The sequence below is a fragment of the Haliotis cracherodii genome, unplaced genomic scaffold, assembly GCF_022045235.1.
Source record: "Haliotis cracherodii isolate W230 unplaced genomic scaffold, xgHalCrac1.p SCAF_9, whole genome shotgun sequence".
Classification (NCBI taxonomy): Eukaryota; Metazoa; Mollusca; class Gastropoda; order Lepetellida; family Haliotidae; genus Haliotis; species Haliotis cracherodii.
The window spans coordinates 32,993,888-33,003,324 of NW_027266343.1; positions in this window are offsets into that span (position 1 = coordinate 32,993,888).

Here is a 9,437-nt window from a genome sequence, read left to right on the forward strand (position 1 = left end):
ACATGGCGGCCGTTTCGTTTGTTTGCTGTATATAGTTAAATGCCGTACGCTGAGCATGAAACTTTTCGAAGATTGCTCATTCCTTTGTCCAGAGAGACATATTACCTAGGGCACCAACGCCCGCCTTGACAATACTGTGACTTCTGTGGCACTGAAACAGTGGTTTGAATATGTTTGGGAAAATCCCGTGGCATCCGAGATTTATAGATGAACAACTTCTTTATTACAATTAGGAGCGACGTTTTGGTGTAGGTTCTAACAACGTTATCAAGTCATCACTTGCTTGTTAGAACCTACGCCGACACGTCGCTCCTAAGTGTAATAAAAAGGTTGTTCATCCATAAATCTTATACTCCAACTTCTAAATGCCTCCCAAAGAAGCATGAGAGATGGTTGACATCATCTTGCCATATATCTTCCAAGGAAATAATATTCAAATATAAAGCAACTATTTTACCGAAAAACGATGTTGATGCGCCATCTTGATTGACAACCATGAAAGAAGATGTTACAAGGGATACGATAGATCACGGGGGAGGTAATTTGAACAGCGTCATGACGTCATCCAATTATGACGTAACTCAAAAAGAATACTTCATCGGATAAAGTATAGTCGGCGCCTTTGGATCAGGTTTAGAGTATGCAGTCCCGTATAAGAGGGGTCAAACCAGGGGCACTCACGGCCTAGTGGCCTAAGACGCTGCATAGTTATGTCCCTTGAGCATGAGCCAGGATCCCAGGATCGTGGGTCCGAATTCCAATTCCACCTGATTATGATCCTTGGTTTGACATCACTATACGAGTAATCCTAATCAATAAAATAGGTAAAAGGTAGCAGAAGAGTAAGCCAAACTGATTATGGAATTGCTTGGCCAGCGAAATGTTATTGGGATTTGAAACTCCTGACTGATCATTGAAGACAACTTCTAAAAAATAACGGTAAAATCAAGCATTTGTCCATTACGATGCTATTATTGAAATTAACATATGAAGAGCGCAATCGACATAGGACGGGTCACGTTCGAGCTAGATTTGGATATGTCATTACTTGTTTGGTTGGTTGGTTGGTTGGTTGTTTTACACCGCACTCAGCAATATTCCAGCTATATGACGGCGGTCTGTAAATAATCGAGTCAGGACCAGACAATCTTGATTGATATCATGAGCATCGATCCACGCAATTGGGATCGATGACATGCATCAACCAAGTCAGCGAGCCCGACCACCCGATCCCGTTAGTGGCCTCTTACGACAAGCATAGTCGCCTTTTACGGCAAGCATGGGTTGCGGAAGACCGATACTACCCCGGGTCTTCACGGGTCTTATTTGTTTGGTAATAAGATATGAAGTAAGTCACAAGTCTAGACCCATTTCTGGTGTCCCCCGCCGTGATATTGCTGGAATATTGCTAAAAGCGGCATAAAACCATACTCACTCACTAACTCACAAGTCTAGAAGGGATAGAATATTGTGATTAGAAATAATAATGAGGTATTTGTTTGCAGCTGATTTGCATTGATATTTAATTGTAATAGCTGAGGAACAAAAGAAACTTTACCTTCCAGTTGATTTGATCATTCGTTTGATTTCAATTTTAATTTTAATTGAAGGCGATCTTAAGTAAGCGATATAATATCCCAAAAATGAACTGTACTGGCACTTAGTCACCACTCAAAAATACTTTACTGGTTGTATTTTTAATCTATAATTTAATTTAAATCTTTCAAAAATTAAAAAGCATATTCGCATAATACACAACTGGTGATGGGTATCTTTGACTGTCACGTCTTATCTTAAAATCAATAAAATTCGGCTCAGTTTAACAACATTTCAAACATGTTTTACCCCAATTTTCATTGAATCAATTTATTTTTACACAAAATAACCCAGCCACAGATTAGTTTTTACAAACTGTTGCAGCAATTAATGAGTGATGGTTCTTTCAACTCCATAAATAAAAAACTCGGTATTCATTATTTTGCTTCTGGGTTTCAGTTAATATGAATGTATATATGCATGTATCACTGTTTTTGAGAAAAATGTTATAATAAGGATTAATCTTTGACATATCCATTACATATGATACACACCATGACATGAAACCCATTCATATTTGCAGATTACGAATATTATTCCTTTTTTAATATCTAAAACGAGATCGACGGAATGAAGCTGATATAAAAGGTCATCATTATCTTTGATCAGTGTTAACTTAGAGTTACCTCCCTTTTACTGTCAACCGTGCGAGTCTGGAACGCGTGGATTTCGTCATGGAAAAATTACTCAGATTACTTGCCAATATGGTTTAGCATGTGGTCTCATATGTTGAGTGTATTTGGTGTATATGTGACATAAATTTTATTAATAATGAATTTATCTCAGAATTAAAGTATTCATTATAATGTGAAGCCGTACACAAATATGAAATATGATAACATATTGCAATGTGGCTTGTCTGTTTCGTGCACAGCCACACCGTCTGTTATCGTTATTTAATTTTGTCAAAGCAGCAGAATTCACATGTTTAACACGAAATTGTGCATATGCATACCATGCAGCGTTTGTGCATCAATCATATATCCGGGAATAAATCACAATAACCAGTGACAGTTTGGATCAGCTTTGTTATATTTCATCTTCGAATCGTCACTTTTTAATATTAATCATCATTTCCAATTAAGTGTAATGATATGTTAATTTATTCATTAGTAATTTGAATATTTAATTTTGGTTCATTCATTATTTTAATACATGCATGTTTATTTTTTTAATTATGGGCATGTTTCGCTGATATGATTATTCATCATTATGTTTTTAGTAATGAAATGACACTTAATACCGTAACAACACTCTATCTGAATATTAATTTATATAGGTGTATGTGTGTATAAGTATGTGTGATAATATATGTATGTTTGCGTATGTACAAGTATAATAGGGCCACCTTAGGTGAGGAACTTTGCTAAATCCCACTGGCTATATATTTCTATAAAATATGTTTAAAACAAACGACTTTCAGTCAGCGTCATTAAGACTATGATTTTCAGACTCAGAACACAATGAAGGTTCATTAGGAACGGGAGAGAGAGAGAGAGAGAGAGAGAGAGAGAGAGAGAGAGAGAGAGAGAAAGAGAGAGAGAGAGAGAGAGAGAGAGAGAGAGCAAACATCGTAAGACAATTAATGTGGATGAGAGGTATAGCATGAATGTTGTTTATATAATTGTTTGATATATCTTTGTAGTTGTACATTGTTATTTATAAAACCAATCATATAATGAGAATAACAGTAATAACAGTAGGTGTAGTTGTAGTACTACGTGTACATCAGGCCGAAGTAATCTGCAAATTATAATAATCTGTCATGCCTTATTTTCGAGAACAGCGACGTAACCCCCTGGTTTACCCAGGAATAGTCAATCTAGTGCATTTCCGAAACAAATGTGATATAAAATAACGGAATTTATGTGTTTGTGTACAGTTATACTTGGAACATTAGCCCCAAATGGCTTCTTGACACGCTACCTGCATGTTTATAATTAGTAGAAATATAATAATTATCAAATTTGTAAAACATCGCGTACAGGTAAGTGAAGGTGTTAATCAAATCCCAAGTAGTGCTAAGGAAGGTTTACTACTACTACTACTACTAATAATAATAATAATAATAATAATAATAATAATAATAATAATAATAATAATAATAATAATCATAATCATTTGAAAATAACCCTTTATTATTAGTTGTCCGAAACTAGCTGTAAATGTTCACCAAATCAAAACAATAATTAAAGTCAAATTTAACAGTTATGTTAAATGTATAATCATGTGAGAAATTGTTTGAATTGCAACTCAAAATCGCATCGGAAATCCTCACAAAAATCTTCAGAGATAAATAATTTATCTACCATTAACGCTTTAAATAAATGGCGTTTCCAATTCCAATACAATTCATCCAAGCAATTGACACTCTTAAACAACGGCCGGGATGTGAAGATAACACCGTAGGTTATAGGGAAATAGTTTAATGAAATGTTTTACCATTACCACCGGATGCCTGTCAAATCCATTTGAACACCTGTCCCTCAGGGCGATTAAGCCCTTGTCCCCTTTCCCTACCTAAACTCTCGGTCCTTAAATTGCCACATCTTGTATTTTTGTACTGACTAACACAGGTAAATGAGCCACCTGGCCAACATAAGTGCCCAACAAGCTAAGCAGAGGCCATGATTGGCCCCGAACAGGTAAACATGTAAGCGTAGATGTTAAAAAAGATTGGACAATCGAGGGTTGTTGAGTCAGAAGTGCCTCACGGTGCCCGTCTCCCGTACCTATATACCTACTTACTTATCTACAGTAGGCCCTGCGTCAGCATCAGTCTACCTGCCCATCTAGACACAGCGGAAAACAGCAAACATCTCCCGCGCTAATTAACGCCGAACTTGACTAATTTCCATCCATCTCTCTCCTCAATGTCAGGTGAGAAAACACCCCTGTCCGAGAAGCCGGGTGATTGACACTTATCAGGGGGACAAATATGTACCCGGTATTTTACCTGGGTGATGGGACGCGCTGGTCAATACCCTCTTATTTACAGGTGTATTAGCGGACGGGACCTTTCACGTGTCTTATGCACCGCACCACCTGTGTGAGAACACCGAACACTATCTCTGTATCTAAAGACTATATTTTGTGCTTATTGCATTAAACTTACATCGCGTCATTAAAAAATATGTGAGAAAATACACACATACAATATATTTTCCAAATCAAATATGTTTTTCTCAGTATACAATGTAATAAGTGTTCGTCATCTGAGAAATGACCACCGTTAACATGTGTTTGTCGTCATAGAAGTGACCATTTAGTATGACGTTTGTCGTCATAGAAGTGACCACCTAGTAAGACATTTGTCGTCATAGAAGTGACCACCTAGTAAGACGTTTGTCGCCAAAAAAGTGGCCACCTAGTAAGACGTTTGTCGTCATAGAAGTGACCACGTAGTAAGGTGTTTGTCGACATAGAAATGACCACCTAGTTACATGTGTTTGTCGTCATAGAATTCCACCACCTAGTAAAATGTTTGTCGTCATAGAAATGATCATCTTGTAACATGTGTTTGTCGTCTTAGAAATGACCATCTTGTAACATGTGTTTGTCGTAATAGAAATGACCAACTTGTAACATGTGTTTGTCGTCATAGAGATGACCATCTTGTAACATGTGTTTGCCGTCATAGAAATGACCATCTTGTAACATTGTTTGTCGACATAGAAATGACCACCTAGTTAATGTGTTTGTCGTCATAGAAATGACCAACTTGTAACATGTGTTTGTCGTCATAGAAATGACCATATTGTATCATGTGTTTGTCGTCATAGAAATGACCATCTTGTATAATGCGTTTGTCGTCATAGAAATGACCATCTTGTAACATGTGTTTGTCGTCATAGAAATGACCATCTTGTATAATGTGTTTGTCGTCATAGAAATGACCATCTTGTGACATGTGTTTGTCGTCATAGAAATGACCATCTTGTATAATGCGTTTGTCGTCATAGAAATGACCATCTTGTGACATGTGTTTGTCGTCATAGAAATGACCATCTTGTAACATGTGTTTGTCGTCATAGAAATGACCATCTTGTATAATGTGTTTGTCGTCATAGAAATGACCATCTTGTATAATGTGTTTGTCATCATAGAAATGACCATCTTGTATAATGTGTTTGTCGTCATAGAAATGACCATCTTGTCACATGTGCTTGTCATGCAAATTTAAACAGAGAAATCAGCACTTTTGACATTTGCTTGGCATTGAAATGCCCATCTTGTGATCTTTTACAGGAATGAAGCATTCAATTTGTACTTTATGAGCGTACGCGTAACTTTGCGAATATACAACTTTTCTTGTAAGCTTAAAATCACTGAAGATGTTTTTGGTTTTTTGGATCAATGTTTATTCTATTCACAATGGCTATGAAGACCGTTTGCCTACTGAAGCACGATGGGAGAGTATGTGTTTTTTCTCCCAACCTCTCTCCACGACATCATAATTCCTTTACGTTTAAGTTCATATTGGGTTATATTACATCTCTTTGTTGTACGTATATAATAATATGGATGTAACAAAATTTCACAAGCGACCAGTTTTTGTGGTACACGACCAAGCCCCAGGGTATGAAGATTGTACCATCTGTATACATCGGGATACAAGCTGTTTACTGCCACCAATACCAACAAGCACCTGTCTTTTATGTTAAAACGTCTTTATTTCCCCAATTCTTCCAGATTAAGGTGATGAAAGAAAATGTCATTCGACCTCAATGAAGCAATATCTTGCCCATTTACTAACACAATACCTTAAATTATAATCGTTTAACTTGATTTATGAAGCTCTGCCCTTAATCCTGCTTTGCTGATTACCTCGACCGCAGTCTAACGCCATGTATGTAATAGTCATGGGGGGAAACCGGCCCCCCATGTTTAACATATCTAATCAATGCTATTATATGTAGCCAATGAATACTGGGCTTCTTTGCGGGTCTTGAGGACGTCCCCATATACGCCAATGCTGTGCAGAACAGCATGAAACGCGACCCTAAAGTGTACAGCTGTGTTGGGTGGACCTGGTTTTGTGTCGAGCCCGGGGGGTCGGGAACTCAGGCAGGGTGCTACCATGGTCCGCTCAATGACATGGCAGTTAAAACGTGCTGGGAAATTTGCACGCGGGATCATCTCTTCCCCATAGTGGAATATTGGCCAGCAGTGCGGAGGGGACTGCAGGATACATTGTTACATCTTAATTCGAAAACGCGATGGGTGATTAAAGGGTTAAAACGATACAAACAATGATATGAATGAGATCAGCCATCCGAAAAGAGAAGTAATGAAATGATAACACCAAGTTGATCTTTTCACATCAATATGCCGGGGTTTAGAGACTAGAGTCAATGCCGGACTATCATTTCACACGTTGAGAACAGAAAAGACTTGAATTAACATTTTGAGCAAACCTTGTCAATTATTAGCGCCTTTAATGAGTAGAAAATAGAGCAATGCGATTGTAAAGTGACTCCCACTTAGATCCGCGCTCCCCACCCAGGGTAGGTCAGAAATTCGCTACAGGAACGATGCAGGGTCAGCAACGACTTTGACAACACGTGGCCGGTGCCTTGTTCGGAGCTTCGTCTACATTAACGTTAACAATGTCAAAAGGGTGTTTGAAATACGAACCTGGATCTGTATGGGATATATGTCTTCATTAACGCCGGTTTATGACTCGTACGTATCATCTCTGGGGCTTTGAGGTTCGTGTGTGTGTTTACCTTTAATAAACGAAAACATGGCAGTTTACTGGTTAGGTGATGGCGAACAAGGGTGCACGGCTCGTGTCTGAAGACCGCAACGGCCGGATATGATTTATGGCTCAAGATGCGGAAAATGGCAACATCATACTGTCAAACGAAGCGCATGTTGTTAATGTCTTCAAACGACAGTTTTCTTATCTAATACAAGTGTATTTCTGTTCAAATAAAATATTTTTTCTCGAATAAACACGCATAATACAGCAGGGAATAAGTAACTAATGGTATATTACATTGCAGCCATTCGTGACGAAATAAACAAAATACATGGCTGTAGCAAATATGGACGTCGACAGTGTCATTTATATCTCGGTTTGTACGAGATTTCATGTTAGTCAAATTGCTTTGTTCTCGGGCATATGATTGGTGACCTTACTTTCAATTTGTTGATTAGTTGCAATATATTCTGTCAATTTATTATGTCAATATAAGCTCCATGTCAGTCCATGACGGCAATATGAAATCGTTCGTACATTTTTTTAGAAGAAATTGATGAAGGAAACACTTTCAAAAGTGTTTGAAAGTAATAAAAGAAAGTAAAACCTCATTAGCTTGTGCTTAGTTTGTAATATAATTTAAAACGATTATACTTTATTATCCCGGAATAAGACCTATTCGCACAAGTTGCTTATATCAGAACTACGTATACAGTGACACACTTTCAATTATCTTCGACTAACAGGTTTAACTATTTGTATAAAAGTATCAAATGTACACACATTAGATATTATCGCAAAATATATTTTACGAAATCAAGAAACATTGTGTGACGAAATTATTCAATTGTATCAGTCTGCTTTGCTACCAATGTGATCCCATCCCTCTCACCATCTGCACATCCCCGTTCCTGCTAATTGATTCATCAGCCCAACCATACGACCGCGGGACTATTCTTGTCACCGGCAGGGCTGTTGATACCCTCTCAAACCAATCGCCTCAACCAGTCACAATAAGTCAGACCTCAGATAAAAATTAATTCAGGCACATGATTATCATGTTTTCTTTTGATTTTTTACTTAAAAGTTATCGAGTGAACACGACATCAAAGATTTCCGCTTAGCGTGAAAAGTAAACGACGCTAGACGAGTTTGGTTATGTTTGCTTCATTTGCGTGATGATGAATCTGAGACGGGATTCCAGACAAAAAGCTACCTAACTCATATCCCCACATCAAAAGTACACCGACGTTCTCCTCCGGTCCCTATTCAGCGCGGCGAACGCGAATCAAAGCGAACTTCATAGTCAATGTTTTGCTACGTCTCATATCGCCATGGCATAGAGCTGGAAATTGTATTTACCAGATTATAAGTAAACCTTTTAAAACCGTTTGGTTGTTTTGAGGAAAACAGTATTCCATTTGCGCATCAATCTGGCCATGTTTGTTTTGCGTGCTGGCAGAACGCGCTACTCGACTCCTGCGCAAGTCCCATGTACAGACTTCCGGTTTGCAAAGACCGAAATGCATACATCATTATGTTATAAACCGCCTTAATAACGTCTAATACACAGGCCGGCCGGCCTCTAAATACACTATTAACAGATAAGCGTATTCAAAATTTTCTTTTGTCAACATGTATTCCGTGTCTTTCCATATGCGGATGGAATAGATTTCTTTGAGATGATAGAATCGTTAAACTAATTGCACCAGCTCTAGTGAAGAGGAAGTTTGTTCTAATAGCCACCATTGCTCGGACGACTTTGATCTTCTTCGGTGTAAGAGGATCTAATATAATTACATGCTTTTATGAATAAAGGTCCCTAATATCACGGCTATTTCATAACTAGGGTCTTGTGGATGAAGCCCTTTCCGAAGGAAACCGTAAATTGTCGTAATTTGCCGAGACCCATAGGGAACTTTTAAGCCTAATTTTTTGTTTGTTCCGACTGCCTGTCTGAAATGGTAGTCCACTCTCCCTCCATTGGCGCATTGTGATGTCACATGCTTGCACTACTAACTGCCGATTTCCCTGTATAACAGAGTGAGGATACGGTGATGGCTACCGGTGTAGCCGACGGAGTGGATAATGCACTCGCTGTTCCTCTCAATAAAGCTTCATTATGACGACTAAAGTA